The sequence below is a fragment of the Oryctolagus cuniculus genome, chromosome 1 (genome assembly GCF_051225735.1).
Source record: "Oryctolagus cuniculus isolate XC-2025 breed Fujian yellow rabbit chromosome 1, ASM5122573v1, whole genome shotgun sequence".
Classification (NCBI taxonomy): Eukaryota; Metazoa; Chordata; class Mammalia; order Lagomorpha; family Leporidae; genus Oryctolagus; species Oryctolagus cuniculus.
The window spans coordinates 142,191,014-142,210,405 of NC_142867.1; the positions used below are offsets into that span (position 1 = coordinate 142,191,014).

General features: G+C 48.3%; 1 long non-coding RNA gene across 1 annotated transcript; it reads right to left on the reverse strand.

Annotated features, from left to right (window-relative positions):
* Positions 1-5,887: 5,887 nt before the first annotated feature.
* LOC127491354 (uncharacterized) lies at positions 5,888-17,769 on the reverse strand. The gene is made up of 3 exons (XR_007920010.3): positions 17,116-17,769; positions 13,512-13,601; positions 5,888-8,339 (listed from the first exon to the last, which is right to left on the reverse strand). It is a non-coding gene; the product is annotated as an uncharacterized LOC127491354 (long non-coding RNA).
* Positions 17,770-19,392: the final 1,623 nt, after the last annotated feature.

A 19,392-nucleotide genomic window follows, 5' to 3' on the forward strand; every position in this document is an offset into this window, starting at 1 on the left:
TTGACAGACAGAGTGGACAGTGTGAGAGAGAGACAGAGAGAAAGGTCTTCCTTTGCCGTTGGTTCACCCTCCAATGGCCGCCACGGCCAGCACACTGCAGCCGGCGCACGGCGCTGATCTGATGGCAGGAGCCAGGTACTTATCCTGGTCTCCCATGCGGGTGGAGGGCCCAAGTACTTGGGCCATCCTCCACTGCACTCCCTGGCCACAGCAGAGAGCTGGCCTGGAAGAGGGGCAACCGGGACAGAATCCGGCGCCCCAACCGGGACTAGAATCCGGTGTGCTGGCGCCGCAAGGCAGAGGATTAGCCTAGTGAGCCACAGCGCCGGCCATACATTCATTTCTACCACTTCCGCAGACAGATCTTGAGTGTGAACCATCTATGGATGCGCAGTTAACTTAGTGGGGATCTGGGAATGTCTGAAGCACCTGTGCAGGGGCACTTCAAAGAGTGCATGGAAAACGGAATCAAGGGGTGGGCATTTGGCACAGCAGTACAGATACTGTTTGGGATTCCCACACACCCTACCAAAGTGCACAAGTTTGAGTTCTGCTTTTGCTTCCAACTCCAGCTTCCTGCTAGTGCTCGCCTTCTGAAGTGGCAGTGATGGCCCAAGTACTTGGGTCCTTGCCGTCCACACGGGAGACTCAGGTTGAGCTCTGGACTCCTGCCTTAGACCCGGCTCAGCCCTGAATGCTACAGGCATTTGGGGAATGAACCAGCAAGTAGAAGATCTCTCTGTGTCTCTGCTCTGTCTCTCTACCTTTCAAATGAATAAAAATAACTATGAATTTTTAGAAAAGAAAATTTAATTTAATTTTAATTTTAAAACAAAATTGAAACATCAGAATATTAAGATGAAAGAATTTTTGAAATTTATGCATTTTTTTCAAAATATACATTTTCAATGAACTTTTTTCTTTTCTTTTTCTTTTTTTCTTTCTTTCTTTCTTTCTTTCTTTTTTTTTTTTTTTTTTACAAGCAGAGTGGACAGTGAGAGAGAGAAACAGAGAGAAAGATCTTCCTTTTCCATTGGTTCACCCCCCAATGTCCGCCACAGCTGGAGTGCTGCGCTGATCCGAAGCCAGGAGCCAGATGCTTCCTCCTGGTCTCCCATGCAGGTGCAGGGCCCAAGCACTTGGGCCATCCTCCACTGCACTCCCGGGCCACAGCAGAGAGCTGGACTGGAAGAGGAGCAACCGGGACAGAATCCAGCGCCCTGAATGGGATTAGAATCCGGGGTGCCAGTGCCGCAGGCGGAGGATTAGCCTATTGAGCAGTGGCGCCGGCCTCAATGAACTTTTTTAAAATATTTATTTATTTGCTTGAAAGAGTTACACAGAGAGAGAAAGAGAGGCAGAGAGAGAGAGAGAGAGAGAGAGAGAGAGAGAGAGGTCTTCCATCCACTGGTTCACTCCCCAGTTGGCCACAATGGCCGGAGCTGTGCCAATCCAAAGCCAGGAGCCAGGAGCTTCTTCCGGGTCTCCCACATGTGTGCAGGGGCCCAAGGTCTTGAGCCATCTTCTACTGCTTCCCCAGGCCATAGCAGAGAGCTGGATCGGAAGTGCAGCAGCTGGGACTCGAACCAGCACCCATATGGGATGCTAGCCGTGCAGGCAGCAGCTATACGCACTATGCTACTGTGCCACCTCATGAACTTTTTAAATACCCTCCCCATGCACAGATTTCAGAGTGTTTTTGCCAAAATAAACTTATATTTTTTAAGATTTTTTATTTATTTATTTGAAAGTCAGAGTTACACAGAGAGAGAAGGAGAGGCAGAGATAGTCTTCAATCCGATGGTTCACTCCCCAGATGGCCACAATGGCTGGAGCTGTGCCGATCCAAAGCCAGGAGCCAGGAGCTTCTTCTGGGTCTCCCATGCAGGTGCAACTTCTATGGCTTTCCCAGGCCACAGCAGAGAGCTGGATTGGAAATGGAGAGGCCGGGACTCGAACTGGAGCCCATAGGGGATGCCGGCACTGCAGGCGGCGGCTTTACCCGCCACAGTGCTGGCCCCTAAACTTATATTTAAATTTCATGTTTCACAAACTTTTTGAAATATCTACCTCATATATGATAACTAAAACATAAAAATCATTTTTAAAAAAGTGTGTGTGCATGCTGAACAATTTCATCTTCATCCTCTGGGCTCCTATTCTTTCAATAGCTTTATTAGAATGTGATCACATCCCATAGAATTTACTCACTTCAAGTGTACATTCCAGGGACCAGAGTTGTGGCATAGCAGATTAAGGCACTGCTTGCAATGCTGACATCCCATATCAGAGCGCTGGTTCAAGTCCTGGCTGGTCTGCTCCCAATCCATCTCCCTGCTTATGTCCCTGGGAAGGCAGCAGATAATGGCCCAAGTACTTTGGCCAAATATAATAAAACCATTGCATTGTACATCTTATTTATATTTTTAAGTTTTTTTCTTATTTATTTAAAAGACAGAGTGAGAGAAAGAGAGAGAGAGAAGAGGAAGAGCTTCATCCACTGATTCACCCCCAAATGGCTGCAAAGGCAGGGCTTGGGCCAGGCCAAGACCATGAGCCAGGAACTCAGTCCGGGTCTCCCACTTGGCTAACAGGGGCCCAAGCACTTGGGTTTGCCTTCCACTCTAACCAGTGGCTTTGCTATGCCACTCTTGGACATACACAACCAAATACCCATGTGTGGTGCTTAACAGACCTCAGGGAGAAAAGTTGTTTCTCTAAAACAAATGTGTTCTGCGAGGATTCTTCCCTAGAAAGAAGTTGTACAGTTGTGTCAAAAATAAATAAATAAATAAATGCAGACCCTGGGAGGCAGGATGGCTCAAGTAACCAAGTCCCTGTCATGCACGTGGAAGACTTCATATTGCATTCCTGGCTCCTGGCTTGGACCCAGCCACTGTAGGCATTTGGGGAGTGCATGAGCAGATGAGCCATCGCTCTCGCTCTCTCTCTCTCTCTCTGTGAGTAAATAAATATGCCTTTTTAAAATGTAGGTTCCTTTGGGTGCAAAAAAAATTTTTAAAGCCATATGCTACATAGTTTTTCCCTAATATGCATTTTCCATGAACTTGGTGGAAATATCTTATATATGAATTTGAAGGGGGACACAAACATTGAAGCCATTGCCTGCCCCTGACTTCCATACAAAACTGCCTGGTGTCTACTGAGTTTGCATTTTCCTGGTAGAGTCTTGCTTCTCTCTCCAGCGGTTCCACATCCCCAGATTCAAGCAACAGCAGAGGGAAACGATTCAGGGGGAAACGTTGCATTGTTGCTGATGTGGACTTTGCAGTCAGGCCTACGATGGTTGTGTCTGTGTTGAACACATACAAACTTGCTTCCTTTGTCATTGTTCCCTAAACAGTACAGTATGACAACTATTCACAGAGTGTGTACAAAGAATGTACTAGATATTGCCAGTAATCTAGAGATGGTTTCAGGTACACAAGGGATGAGGTGGCCATTCAGCCTAGCAGTTAAGATGCTGATTAAGATTGCTATGTCCCATCGGAGGGCCTGGGTTCAATACCTGGCTGCAGCTCCTGACTCCAGTTTCTTGCTAAGATACCCACCTGGCAGCCACAGGTGATGGCTCAAGTAATTGGGTCACTTCTACCCATGTGGGAATCCTGGATTGAATCTCTGGTTCTTGACATTGGCCTGGCCCAGTCCTAGCCATGGTGGGCATATCAGTATCTATCTATCTATCTATCTATCTAATCTCTCTCTCTAACTCTACCCATCTATCTCCCAAGTGTACAGGTGGATACACAGAGGTTATATCCAGATCCTATGCATTTAGATCTAAGAGACTCCACCAACTGAGGATCTGAGTTTTCAAGGAAGTCCTGGAACCACTCTCCCACCAATGCTAAGGGTTGACTGTCTAAGGCTGCCATTCCTGTCATCAGCCTTCAGACTCTTCTGATATGGCCTGTCAGGAGCAAAGACAAACATTCAACTATGTCTCTAGCCCATCCACATCACTGCAGTGGGTAGACTCCAGTTTTCTCCCTGAGCTGATCATGTCAAAATGCTTCTGTGTACGGAAGTGAACAAAGCAGTTACTGGGCCATTGAACCCAGTCTAAGGGACACTCGGAAATGTAAGAACCATTTGGAGAAAAAAACTTCTCCCGATAATAACAGGAGCCATCTGCAATGAGAATCAAGCCTTCCTCTGACCTTCTTTCTGTGTCCCAGTCAGTTCAGTCCCAGGCCCCCAAATTCCTAAATAAATCCCAGAGAACCAGCCCAGGTAGGTCCTGGGCAGGTGCGCTAGAGCCGCTACAGGAACTGTGACAGAGGCTGAGCAGGCAGCCAGCCTGTGTCTTCAGCCACGTATCAGTCACTTCTTACTGCTTTGTGACCACTGGGATCATTCCAGGGACTCCAATGAGCACTACATCGTCATTGCTAGCAAACATCCCCATTATTAAAGTCCCAATATCTGGGCTAGAGCTGTGGTGTAGCAGGTAAAAACGCCACCAGCAGCGCCAGAATCCCATACGGACACCAGTTCAAGTCCTGGCTGCTGCATTTCCCATCCAACTCTCTGCTAATAGCATGGGAAAGCAGCAGAAGACTGCCCAAGTGCTTGGGCCCCTGCACCTGCGTGGGAGACCCGGAAGAAGCTCCTGGCTCCTGGCTTCGGATTGGCCCAGCTCCAGCTGTTGCGGCCATTTGAGGAGTGAAGCAGAAGACGGAAGACCTTTCTGTCTCTCCCTCTCATCGTCTGTAACTCTACCTCTCAAATAAGTAAATAAATAATCTTTTTTAAGTCTCAATATCAAATGTATCCAACTCCAAAATTCATAAATCCAAACAAATGGAGTTTTAAAATTTTTGTTTGTTGGAGAGGCAGAGAGAGGAGACACACACACACACAAACACACACAGAGATTGATTCCCATCCACTGGTTGACTCCCCCAAACACCCACAATGTCCAGGGCTGGCTGGGGCGGGAGCAAGGGGTCAGGAACTCAGTCCAGTGCTCCCACATGGGTGTCGGGAACCCCAGCACTTGAGCCAATACCTGTCGCCTTCCAGGGTGTGCAGTAGCAGGAAGCTGGAACTAAGAACTCTCACAGGGGACACGGGCTTCTTAACCACTATGCTAAATGTCCACAATTGTACAACTTCTTCCCGGGGAAGAATCCCTGCAATAAAACTCTGTGTAAGAGAATGACCTTTCTTCATGTGGTGATTTAAATAAACACCTCACATGTGTGTGTGGCTGTGCACCATCAACAGTGGCACAGCCGAGCTCACATGCATATTTGTGCACCTTTGGTTATCTGGAAGATCAGAAAAATGCTTGTGGGTACGAGAGAGCATATATTTGCTGACACTGAAATGTGTCTATTTCCATACCTTTCTTTATATGATCCTGTTATTCATACATATATAGTATTTAATATTATTTATTTGATATTAACATTATTTCTATTATTTTATTATTCATTGTGTTGTGTTGTGACTTTTTTTGTCGAGTGATTTGCATTTTGCCTGTATCTGTATTTCCAAATTTCCTCACCAAAAACCAATCTTTATTTATATGAAGCACCTTTTTCCCAAAGGCGATTTTACCGATTTTCCTGCCTCCCTTCCTCTCTTCCCCGCCCCCACTCCCAACCCCTCTGGCTCTTTTCTCAAGCAAGCATCGTAGCAGCCCGCTTGTCCTGACTGTGCGTGGGGGGGGGGGGGGGGGGTGCTTCCAGGCCGCCGGGAGGACCCCCGCAGCAAGGCGCCCCGAAAGCGTGCAGCTCCGTGGAAGATCGCGGCGCGCCCTGCGAGCCAGGCGGCTGCGCGCGCGGGGCAGGCGCGGGTGCGCCCCGGTACAAAGCGGCTGCCGCGCATGGCAGGCGAGCAGATGCCAGCAGCCGGCTTTTGTGGGAACCTTCGTGTTAATTAACTTTTGTGAGAACCTTCATGTTAATTAACTTTGCTCGAGCTTTCCCTCCACTTGAAAGCCTTGGCGTGGTTTGTTTTTGTAAAATACTTTGACTCCAAGGCAAGCCGCTTCAGGGGGAGAATAGGAGAAACAAAGAGAGAGAAAAGGGGGAAATTTCAGTGGGGTTTTGCTAACCAGGAAATTCCCTTCTCTTGGCCCCGTCCCTCTCCTCCCACCACATGTCGCGCCTCTCCCATTACAGAGAGTTGGCCTGGGGCCTCCAGGGCTCAGAGTGGACAGGTGAGGGCACAGGTGTGCTGACCAAGCCCCCTGGGCCAGGTCATGAAGCTAGCTTGGCCACGGAGCTCCTCCATGGGGTGGGGGGATCCCTCCATGGTTCCAAGGCTGTGCGACCTGGCTGCTGTTGCTGACTCACCAAGGCCAAGGGGGCAGAGACGGTGCCATAGAATCTAAGCCGTCCTCTGTCTCAGGAGTCCACACAGCTTCGGACCCTGACTTGCCTTTTCTTCTCCCTGTACGAGGGTGCGGAGCTGTGCTGTAGCGGGTAAAGCCTCTGCCTGCGGCATGAGCATCCCGTACGGTGCCAGTTCGAGTCCCAGCTGCTCCACTTCCGATCCGGCTCCATGCCAGTGCTCCTGGGAAAGCAGTAGAAGATGGTCCAAGTGCTTGGGCCCCTGCACCCACGTGGGAGACCTGGAAGAAGCGCCTGGCTCCTGGGCTTCTGCCATTTGTCCATTTGGGGGAGTGAAACGGGATGGAGGAGCTCTCTCTCTCTCTCTCTCTCTCTCCCTCTGCAACTCCGTTAACTTTGCCTTTCAAATAAATAAATAAATCATTTAAAAAATAAATGTATAAAAAAAGTTCATGGAAAAATGGTATTAAAACATAAATTGTTTTGGGACTAAAAAAATTGAAGCCCACACATAGTTTTTCTTCCTTCTTTTGTTTAAATTTGTTTAATTTATTTTTCATTTATTTGGAAGAGAGACAGACAGACAGACAGACAGACACATGGAGACAGCGAGATCTTCCATTTGGCTTCTAGCTTCAGACCAGCTCAGCTCCTGTCATTGAGTTCATGTGGGGAGTGAACCAGAGGATGGAAGACCTCTCTCTTTGTCTCTCCCTCTCTCTGTGACTCTGCCTCTCAAATAAATAATCTTTTTAAAAAAATGAACTACCGCCGGCACCGCGGCTCACTAGGCTAATCCTCTGCCTAGTGGCGCCGGCACACCGGGTTCTAGTCCCGGTCGGGGCGCTGGATTCTGTCCCGGTTGCCCCTCTTCCAGGCCAGCCCTCTGCTGTGGCCAGGGAGTGCAGTGGAGGATGGCCCAGGTGCTTGGGCCCTGCACCCCATGGGAGACCAGGAAAAGCACCTGGCTCCTGGCTCCTGCCATCGGATCAGCGCGGTGCGCCGGCTGTAGCGCGCCGGCCGCGGCGGCCATTGGAGGGTGAACCAACGGCAAAGGAAGACCTTTCTCTCTGTCTCTCTCTCTCACTGTCCTCTCTGCCTGTAAAAAAAAAAAAAAACCAACTGAACTACCATGTCCCCGACACATGTTTAGCACTTTGATCCCTTCTGTTGAACTTTTCTGGGATGAGGTGCCTGTGCATCCTTTGGAACTTCCATTGCTTGTTCTCAGCCTGTCTGGGTCTCCTGAGACTTCCTCTCTTCTCCCAGCATGCCCTGGCCTGCAGGGACGGTAGTCCTTTCCTAGGACTGGGAGCTTTTTCCTCTATTTCCACGTCATGTGATGGCTGTGGTGTTCTCTGTTGACTGATCGTGCTACAGGCATGGGTCGCGTGTCATTTTACGAGCATTCCTTGGTGATGTTATGTTTTGGGGAAAGATGTACAAAGATATCTGGATTCACGTGGCCATTCGTATCTCCCAGACGCGAAGACCCTTCTGGCTTTTACTTGTTGCTACCGAATTCATTAGCTGTTCCAATGTCATGTGGACACGGGGCCAGAGCTTTTCACTTTCCTCTACTTCCTAGGGGACTTAGTCCCTCAAGCTAAGTCTGTGTGCTCCACTAAGCAAAGCTTTGCTCTTAGTCAGCCTGATTACCTTGATGTCTGGGTCCGTGGGGTTGGTGAACGGATCAAACCACAGCTTCCGGTCAAGTCTGACCCAGCTGTTGGACTCCACCTGACCTCAGTGTATATTCCAAGTCAGTAGAAATGCTTGACCTTCCATGGCAGTTGTAGTGGGGGGGGAATAGGGAGCATTTCAAAATCACAGCAAGTTCAAGGTGTTTTTCACTTTCAGGTCAATAGTGTGGGGCATGTTCTCAGTTAAGAGCAGCAAGGTACAAACGGCTCTCGGCATCCATAAGTGCACTCAATATTCTCTTGTTGCTTACTCTGCGTCCATGTGTGAAGATGTCCCATCTTTGTGTGTCTCGCAATGCATCACACAGATCTGTGGGCAAAATGGTTGATATGTTTATTTTTTACTATAAAACCTTTGAGTGCCAACATAACCGTAACCATTGACTCAGCGAAGCGTGTGCAGTCTACAATATAGAACATTATAGCACAGGCTAATGAGTATTAACTCAACAAACACATTATGAGCAAGCCGCCTTAAGGATTAAAAGAGGGGCCAGGGCTTTGGGGTAGCAGGTAAAGCCGCTGCCTGCAGTGCCGGCATCCCATATGGGTGCCAGTTCGAGCCTGGCTTCTCCACTTCTGATCCAGCTCTCTGCTATGGCCTGGAAAGGCAGTGGAAGATGGTCCAAGTCCTTGGGCTCCTGTATTCACGTGGGAGACCTGGAAGAAGCTCCTGACACCTGGCTTCAGATCAGCGCAGCTCCAGCCGTTGTGGTCAATAGGGGAGTGAACCAGCGGATGGAAGACCTCTCTGTTTGGACCATCTTCCATTGCTTTCCCAGGCCATAGCAGAGAACTGGATCAGAAGTGGAGCAGCTGGGACTCAAACTGGTGCCCATATGGGAGGCCGGCACTGCAGGCAGCTTTACCTGCTATGCCACAGAAACAGCCCCTATTTATTTATTTGAGGGGCAGAGTTACAGATAGAGAATGGGGAGACAGGGAGAGGTCTTCCATCTGCTGGTTCACTCCCCAAGTGGCTGCAACAGCCAGAGCTGGGCAGATTTGAAGCCAGGAGCCAGGACTTCTTCCGGTCTTCCAGATGGGTCCAGTGGCCCAAATACTTGGGCTTCTCTTTCACTGTTTTCCTAGGCCATCAGCAGAGAGCTGGATCGGAAAGGGAGAAGCCAGGACACAAATTGTCTCCCATGTGGGATGCTGGCACCACAGGCTGAGGCTTAGCCCACTATACCACGGTGCCGGCCCCAGGTAGTTTTCATCTTCAACATCAGACAATACTTCCTGGAAATGTTAAAATTTAATTTAAGACCTTTCAGCCTCCTTGACTGTTTCAATACTTTTAACACTCCTCACTATTCACTCTGTATCTCCAAGGCTTCTGAAAAGCAAGTCTATCTCTCCTTCTCCCAAAAACACACACCACCATACACACTCACAGATACATTTAAACACACACACAGACACCTGTCTCAGTGGCAGTAAAAAAATGATTTTTAGTTCATTTTGCTTTTGTCTACAAGTGTACTTCAAAGAGCTCGTGGAAAAAATGGAATGAAAAGTTTACTTTGGTGCAAAAATTTTTTTGAACTCCATGCAGAGTCCTTATATAATATGCATAGCCTTTACCTAATATGTATTTTTGGATTAAGTCGCTGCCCAAGATGCAGCATCCATATGAGCACCAGATGGAGTCCCAGATGCTTCACTTTCAAACCAGCTCCCTGCTAATGTGCCTGGGAAAGCAGTGCAAGATGGCCCAAGTGCTGGGGCCCCTTCACCTGCATAGGAGACCTGGATGGAGTTCCAGGCACCTGACTTTGACCTGGCCCAGTCTTGGCTGTTGCAAACATTTAGGGAGTGAATCAGCAGATGGAAGATCTCTGTTTCTCTCTCTCTCTAATGCTGTCTTTCAAATAAGTCAAATAACCCTTTTAAAATAGTAATAATAAAATGCATTTTCACAAGTTTTCTGAATTACCCTGTATATTTTTAAATGTTGACTTATTTGTTTATTTATTTGAAAGCTGAGATACAGAGAAAGAGAACTTCATATATTTTCTTTCTTTTTCAATTTTTTAATTTTTTCTGACAGGCAGTTAGACAGTGAGAGAGACAGAGAGAGAGTTACAGACAGTGAGAGAGAGAGAGACAGAGAGAAAGGTCTTCCTTCCGTTGGTTCACCCCCAAAATGGCCACTATGGCTGGCGCGATGTGCCAATCCAAAGCCAGGAGCCAGGTGCTTCCTCCTGGTCTCCCATGCGGGTGCAGGGACCCAAGCACTTGGGCCAGCCTCCACTGCCTTCCCGGGCCACAGCAGACAGCTGGACTGGAAGGGGAGCAACCAGGACAGAATTCGGTGCCCCAACCGGGACTAGAACCCGGGGTGCCGGCGCCGCAGGCAGAGGATTAGCCTAGCGAGCCATGGCGTCGGCCATATTTTCTAAGTTTCTTCAGTGCACCAACACTGTTTCTCAAACAATAAACTGTTTTAACAGTAAACTGAACAGCTAAATAATTATCTCCCATACAAATAAATAAAACTTTGTTTCATATCAATTGCTAATGAAACAGTCATTGGTACATTTGTGTAGCTCTGCACGTGAAACCTACACTGTCCTCCTTGGTACATTGTAAAAATAAATAAATACCTTGATATCTGGGACATCTCCTCCATTCTTGGTCTAAATCTCTGCTGCTCCCACAAGTAGCTACTTGCTCTGTGTGTTTTATTGGGCCCTGGACAAGTCCAGACTGAGATGAACCACAAATGTAAAACACATACCAGATTTGGAAGACTTATTACCCAATAATAATGTAAAATATTTGTTGATAAATTTTATAGATTACTATTTTTATTTTGAGTATATTGGATTAAATTAAATATATTATTACAATTAAAGACACCTGTTTCTTTTGACTTTTTTAAAAATGTGGTTCCTAGAAAATTTTAAATTTAAAATACTCTTTGGCACATGTTAGATTTCTTTGGGACAGTGATGTTCTGGAACTAACTGGATTTCCTATTACTTCTTAAGTCAAAATCAATCAATCACATTTTCCTACAAATTTTTTCAATTCATCATCTAATTTTTCACAGTTTTTACAAAAGATGTTCACTGGACTCACTGTTGATTGTTTTAATGCCTATTGTATTTGTAGTGATGCCTCCTTTTTATAAAATTCCTGATTGGAGTTATTTGTGCCAATTCTTTTTTCCTTATCAGTCATGCCACAGGTTTATCATTGATTTATGCTTGTAAAGAACCAAATTTTGGTCTTATGGTCCTCATTTTAATGTTTTCTTTATAGTTCACTAACATCAGCTTCCATATTTATTTTCAATCCTCTTTTGCATTTGGTTTGCTATTATTTTCCAATTGAGATGCATCCTTGAATTGTTGATTTTCAGACTTTTTCCTATTTTAAGTTTTATATTCCATGTCTATAATGTTATTGCATTTTACTATTTCAGAACATATTTTAAATATTTTCTAATTTCCTTGTGCTTTCTTATGTGACCCATAATGTCTCTCACCATTCCCAATGGACTGGAAGTGTTTTCTTCTCTTAATTACTTCCCAACATAATTTCCATGTGATCAGAGAACATTCCTCCGTAAGATGTATGACATTTGCCTTTATGGTCCAGTATGTTGTGAACACTTATACATTCCTGACTTGCTTAAAAGGACTGAGTAAGTATTGTGTAGCTGCTGGGGAGTGATTTTTTACATCACTTAGTTCAGGTTTGTTAATCATGCTCAAATTTTCTACATCAGTTTTCTTTCAGTTAATAAGAGAAATGTTTTGGTGAAGGTGTTTGTTTCTTATTGCAGTTATACATTTTAAATATAGTGAGGTTATGCCATTAGGTTATTCTTGTCACTCTAGCCTTCCATCATAGGAACTGGCTCTTAGCGAAAACATAATTAAGCATGACAAGAATGTTGATTTTTACAAAAGAAGAAAAAAGGTCATTCTGATGAGATCTCAAATGTAGATGAGGAACGTGTTATTGGATGACAGATGGAAGGCAACCCTTGCTATGAAGTGGCAAAGAACTTGGCTGAAGTGCTTTGTGGAGCGCGGAACTTGTAAACAATGAAATTGGATATTTAGTTCAAGAGCTTTCTTTTAAAATTTTTTTTTCATTTGAAAGGATGAAAGAGAGAAAAAGCTTCCATCTGCTGGTTTACTCCCCAAATGCCCACAACAGCAAGGGTTGGATCAGGCTGAAGCCAGGAGCCTGACTTCCACCCAGGTCTCCCAGGTGTGTGGCAGGGATCCAGACACTTGTTCCACGACCTACTCCCTCCCACATTAGCAGGAAGCTGAAGTCGGAAGTGGGGCCAGGAGTTGAACCCAGGTACTCCGATATGGGATGCAGGCATCCTAAGTGGTACCTCAACTGCAGTACCAAACGCCCAACCCAGTTGAGGACATTTTTAAGCAAAGTGTTGAAGCAATTTGGTTCCTTCTAACTGCTTCTAGTACAATGTGAGAAGAGAGAAAGGAGTCAGAGAAGAAACTGTTAAGCAAAAATGAACCAGAACTTAAAAGATCAGGAAAAGTCTCCATTTATATTAAGAAAAGTGAGAAATCCTGTTCTGAAGACAACATTTAGGATGTGGTAGACCAATCATTGGATAAGGAGATTGATGTAGATGTGAACCAGAGATGTATTGAGCCATCAAGATAGAAGCCAATGACAGAGATGGGATTATACCAGCAGAAACACTACCCACGGGCACTAAACTGAGAAATGGAGAAATGGGCCTCCTCCAAGGAAGCCTTGCAATGTGTGCACAGACAATTGGGATGTCATCAGGGCCACAGCCTGGGTTTCAACAGGCCACACAGCCTCCACCCAAAGTCGTAAGGGACTGATCCTTGCTTGGCAGAGAGCTGCCACTACAACCCCTCGCCAGCAGGGCAGCTGGGGCAGGAACCTCCCACCCAGAGCTTCCAGAAGGCAGATCAGTGAAACAAAGAGGATTAGTCTCAAGCCCTAAGATTTCATGGACAGGGCCAGCTCTGTGGTGTAGCAGGTTAAACCCCTGCTGCAATGTCAGCATCCCATAAGAGCACCAGTTCAAGTATCAGCTGCTCCACTTCTAATCCAGCTCCCTGCTAACGTGCCTGGGAAAGCAGTAGAAGATGCACCGATGTGGGAGACACAGATGGAATTCCTGGCTCCTAGTTTCAGCCTGGCCCAGTTTTGGCAGTTGTGGCCATTTAGGGAGCAAACATGAAAACGGAAGCTCACTCTCTCTCTCTCCCCTCCCTGTAACTGCCTTTCAGCTAAAATAAATAAATTTTAAGAAAAATTCCATGGAGTTTGCCTTGTAGTCTGAACTTACTTGGAACCTGTTATAGTACTCTTTCCTTCTCTCCTGTCTCCCCCTTTGAAATGGGAATATCTATCCTATGCCTACGCCATCACTGTATTTTGGGAGCAGGTAACTTGCTTGGTTTCCCTGGTTCACAGCAGGAGAGGAATTTTGCCTCAGAGTGAATCATACCTTGAGTCTTACCCATCTCTGATCTGGATGAGACCTTTATGGAGCTGGTGTTGCAAGGAGCTGAGACTTTGCAGGGTGGAATGGATGTATCTGGAACAGATTAAGGACATGCATTGGAGGGCAGAGGTGGAACGCTATGGACTGAATGTATGTATTCCCCAAAACTCGTATTTTGCAACTCTCATTCCCCATGTGATGGCAGCACTGGACAGTGAGGACTGCCCAGTCAGTACCCAGGTCCTGGACTTTGCCTCAAGAAGACACTCAGGATTAAGGTGGAGAACAGCGAGTAGTGAGTGTTTTATTGAGGAAGCAAAGATATAAGCTCCACAGGCAGAGCAGACGCCTCTGGGAGGAGAGTGGCCCTGACCCTGAACTTGCAGCATTACATGGGCTATTCCAGGAAAGGGGAGCTAGATTCTAAGAACAGGGAGGGACACCCTCTTAAGGAAGAGGACTAGCCATGGTTTGGGCAGCAGGTGGAGAGTTCCTGGAATCTAGCTGCCACCCCTTTTCACTCCTTCTGTGGGCCCTTGTTTGCTGTCATGGCACTTGGCAGGTGTGTCACTTAGCATGCTAAGGTATTGCAGTGAGCGTGGAATGACCTAGGTCAACCTAGGTTAGCCTTGACCCTCTAAGCTGGTCTGAGCCTGGTCCAGGCAGGGGTCTGTTTACCTTCAGAGCAGGGGAACCAGACCACATCCTGTAGGTCTTAAGATAATAAGAGCTACCCCAGGTGGCTCAGCGGCTCCCCGCACCTCCCTGTCTCAATAGCAAAAGAAATGTGCTGTTGTTGGGCCTCCACCTCCTTGTCACAGCAGCCTGAACGAACCAGGACAGGCGTTACGAAAATATAGCTGCTCTGGCCACAAACGGGAACAGATTACATGCAACGCTAAGAAGGGATCTTAAAAATATTGTGCTGGGTGAAAAAAGCCAGACCTCTCCAAATATCTTCTACGTAATTCTAGTTATATGAAGTTCCATAATTGGCAAAACAAATCTAATTCATGTAATTGAATTTAGAGCAGCGGTTGCTCTGGGAGTGTGACGCGGGATTAACTGGGAAGGGGCACGACACATTTCTAGGGGGGTAGAAATGGTCTATCTCTTACTCGGGATATTTGTTTGTCAAACTCCACTAAATAACACAATTAAGACCAGTGCCTTTCACTGGCTGTCGGTGTCACCTCCATAAACTCAGCAGAGCCAGTCCTCCAGAGCCACCGGTGCCTTATGCGTGGTTTCAGTCAACCTCAGGTCAAAAGCATTCAAGAACAAGAGCGCGTTTGTACTGACACATAGACTGTTTTCTTGTTATTATTCGCTAAACAATCTAGTGCAGTAACGGCTGACATAGCATTTACACCATATTAGATAGCATAAGTCATCTGCGGATGCTTGAGAGGAAGTGCAGCCTTCTGTGCAGATGTGATGCTGCATAGAGAGGCCTTGAGCAGCCTTTGGTACCCTCAGGGGTTCCTGGAGCCAGTCCCGCAGATGCTGACGGACACCTGTCGACAAAAGCCAAGGAAAGCGGCTCAGAAGCAAGAGGGAGAATGGAGCAGGGGTTCCTCTCCCCAAGCAATTTACAACCCACCCCTATCCCATCCCAATCGCCAGCCAATCAAACACAGTACTTCCTCCGTCCTAACGTCACCTTTTCTTTAAAAAAAAAAAAAAGTATTCATTTTTATTTGAAGGCACATTCAGAGAGAGAGAGATCTTCTATTTGGTGATTCGCTCCCCAAATGGCCACAACGGCCAGAGCTGGGCAAGCAGAAGCCAGAAGCCAGGAGCCAGGAGCTTCTTCCAGGGCCACAGCACTTGGCCCATCCTCCACTGCTTTCCTAGGACATTAGCAGAGAGCTGGATCGGAAGTGGGGCAGCTAGGACTTGAACCAGTGCCCATATGGCACCCCAGTGTCGCAGGCAGCTGCTTTACCCACTGCTCCACAGCGCCAGCCCCTAACATCATCTTTTCTAAAGCCTGCCATCCATTTAATAAGATTTTTGGGGTTAGAAAGCATATTTTGACATGAATTGCAAAAGGCATCCACTTTCAGGAATATTAATATGTGAGAAACCCTACATCTTTCAACTCACTGGTACTCTTTCTAAAAAACTATTTACTAAGCCAGGAATCAAGAACTCCATCCAGGTCCCCCATGTGGCTGGCAGCGACCCCAGTGCTTGGGCCATCATCATCGCCTGCCTCTCAGGCACTTTAGCAGGAAACTGGATGGGAAGAAGAGGCAGGACTTGAACCCAGGCACTTGCAATGTTGGCATCCCAAGCATCTTGTGCCACAATGACCACCCTGAGAGATACTTTTCTTAAGTAAGATTTTTTTTTTATTTGAAAGGCAAAGTGACAGAGATGGAAACACACACAGATCTAACATCTGTTGGTTCACTCCCCAGTGTCTGCAACAGCCCAGGCTGGACTAGGAACTACATTAGGGTCTCTGACGTGGGTGGCCGGGGCACCAGAGGCACTAGCAAGGAGCCGGACCTGCCTCCTATAGGTTCACCACGCTAGGCCACAACTCCTGCTCCGCGAGAGCCTCTCAAAGCCCTGGCTTTCTGGCCTCGTCCCCCCAGTCCCTGCTTGGGCGGGTTGGTTGAGGTGAGCGAATGCGCGCTGGGTTCCAGGTCCCACCATGCTCTCAGAGTGGGAAGACAACTCGCTTGTATGAGTGACAGGGGCACACACAACCTCCACAACCTCCCCCACCCACCTCCGGCTCCAGGGCAAGCCGAGGGAGGGCCTGGGTGGCGTCCTGAGCACTCCCCACGGAACCCCGAGGCGGCCAGAGCCTCCCTCTTCCCGCTCCAACTTCAGGCTTGGTAGCCCTACCAGCCTGGGGGCAGCGACGGCGCCACGCCCTCGGGAGCCCGCACATACCTCCAAGGCCACACCTACCACGGCCTTGACCCGTGACTGCCCCACGTCGCAGGCGGGCCCCCTCCCCTCCCCCCCCAGCCTCCTTGTCCTGGGCAGGAAGCAATGGTGGGGCTCGACCTGGCTCCCAGGGCCTCTGCCCCAGCTGGCTTCTGTCGGAGCCTCTTACAGAAAGGGAAGATGAGCTGGGCCAGGAGCCAGGCCCCCATCCCCCACCCCCAGGCCCGGAGTGGCCTCGGCCTGGGCCCTGCCGAGGGGCCAGGATGCCAGCGAGGCCGCAGGGCCTCAGCCAGGGCGGCTGCAGCCTGGGGCTCTCCCAGCCGCAGGCAGAGCGGCTGCTTCGTTCAATGAACCGCGAGGTGAGGGGGGTGGGGAGGGGGCGAGCACAGGCTGCCTCCGATTCCCTAGGGAATTTGAGGGGGGTGTGGGGATGTGTTTCCTTTCTGCACTCAGCTGGGAACGGCGCAGAGAGGATCCCCTCCCCCTCCTCCCCCCTCCCCCTCCCCCTCCCCCGCCCCCGCCCCGCCCGCCTCCAACCCCCAGCCCACCAGTTCTGGGAGACCCCGGTTAGCAGTTTGGGCCTTTCTTTGTGCACACAATTGAGGCACAGGGCCGGAGCCTGGTCCATTCAGTCGCCTCCTGGAACGGCTCTGTTTTTGTCCACCGCGCCCGCAGCTTCTAGAAACCCCATCTCACCTACCCCACCAGAAGCAAAATCCAACCCGCCTGGCCTGGGCTGCAGTTTGGGCCTCCTCGCCTGGCTCTGCGGCTTCTGGAACTTTCCGGTGGAACACGTCAAGTGATTTTTCGTGGGGGGCTCCCCTCGAGGCGCAGGTCTGGCGATTTTTTTTTTCTCTCCCAACACTGAAAGGTTCGATTCTTCCAACTATCCATCAACAAATCGCATTGAATGACGGTGCTCAGTGACCCAGGCTGCCACCGGAGACAAAACACACCATACATATTTTCTGGTCTCCCTGGAAAATTAGTGCGAACACTTTCATCACGGCGGAGAAGGGAAATACGCGCACGGAGGCGAAGATCTGCTTTGTTTTTTTGTTTTCCTAAGAGAAGCCTTCCCCCTCCCTCACGCAGGGAAATTTACATCGCCCTTTGCCTGCAAATTAACCAGTTAGTAGAATTCCTGCGGCTCTCTCACTCGGGCTGGCTAGCGGGGCCCCTGCTCTCTCTCCCTGCCGGGGGACCGGTGCGTAGGCCACCGCCCCAGTCTCTGCTCCCACCAGAGCTCTGTGGAAATAGGTTCCAGTTTCGTCCTGACTTGCTAAAAGCAGCACTTAAACTATTTTACGTCCCATTCTTGTCCCATCTGTCCTGGTCTTAAGCTCCGTTTCAAAGACCCTTCCTCTCTTCCTTAGGGATAGCCTGCTGTTTTTGTTTGTTTGTTTGTTTGTTTGTTTGTTTCTGATGCGGTGGAAAACTGGTTGAGTTGCTCCTGTTCAGTGTTTCGGAAGAGAGAGGATGTGGCTTTCCGGAGGAGGCCCAGCAGCTGGGCCCGTGGCGTAAAGAGGCTCCCTCGCTCTCAGTGGAGACTGAGTCCCGGCCACATAGACAGATGGCCGTGTCTGGGCACAGGGTGGTCGATTTAGCAGAGTTCCTGGATGAGGGGATGCAACTTGCAAAGGATCCGGATGCCTCACGGTTGAACAATAATAATTAGCGTCTTGCTTAGAACAGGCCGCCAGAATATTTTATTGATTTCTTAAGAGTTTCCACACTATGACAGGAGGGCTCTGAAGACTGAAGTCCAAAGACACTTGTCTGGGTGTGGAGCTGGGGAGGACAAGTTGAGCAACAGGTCCTGGGCAAGTCAGAAGCTTCAGGGAAGCCATCCGTGGCTCCTAAATGTACAAAAAGCCAACGAAGTGTTGGAATGCAATTATAAAACATAAGTTTTTTTTTTTAAAGATGTATTTATTTGAAAGAGTTACACAGAGAAGGAGAGGCAGAGAGAGAGAGAGAGGTCTTCCATCCACTGGTTCACTCCCAGTTGGATGCAATGGCGGGAGCTGCACCAATCTGAAGCCAGGAGCCAGGAACTTCTTCCAGGTCTCCCATGTGGGTGCAGGGGTCCAAGGACTTGGGCCATCTTCTACTGATTTCCCAGGCCATAGCAGAGAGCTGGATTGGAAGAAGAGCAACAGGGACTCGAACTGGTGCCCATATGGGATGTATTGTACCTTAGGCGACCGCTTCACCTGCTGTGCCGCAGCGCCGGCCCCAAGATCCTGAACAAAGGACATGATCCTCTGAAACTCTTTGCTGATCAGGCTACCTTTGGGATATTTTTTCAGTGACAGACAACAAATTTTAAAAACAAATCTTGGGGCTTGCACTGCGCTATAGTGGGTCAAGCTGCCACCTGTGCCGCTGACTTCCCATATGAACCATTTGAGTCCCTGCTGCTCCACTTCTAACCCAACTCCCTACTATTGCTCCTGGGAAAGCCACAGAGGACGGCCTACGTGCTTGGACTCTTGCCGCTGATGTGGGAGTTCCTGGCTCCTGGATTCAGTCTGGACATAATTTTTTTTGAAAAATAGATTTTAAAAAATGATTTCTTTTACTTATTTGAAAGACAGAGTTACAGAGAGAGGTAGAGACACAGAGAGAGGGAGGTCTTCCATCCACTGGTTCACTCCCCAAATGGCCACAAACGCTGGAGCTGAACTGATCCAAAGCCAGGAGTCAGGAGCTTCTTCTGGATATCCCAAACAGGTGCAGGGGCCCAAGCACTTGGACCATCTTCTACTGCGTACCCAAGCGCATTAGCAGGGAGCTAGATCAGAAGTGGAGCAGCTGGGACTCGAACCGGAGTCTGTATGGAATACCAGTACTGCAGGCCAGGGCTTTAACTTGTCGCGACACAGTGTTGGCCCCTAAAAATAGATCTTATAAATCAGAAGAACAACCTGAATAATGAAGGCTCTGGAAACCTTGCAAATTAATAAAAAAAAAA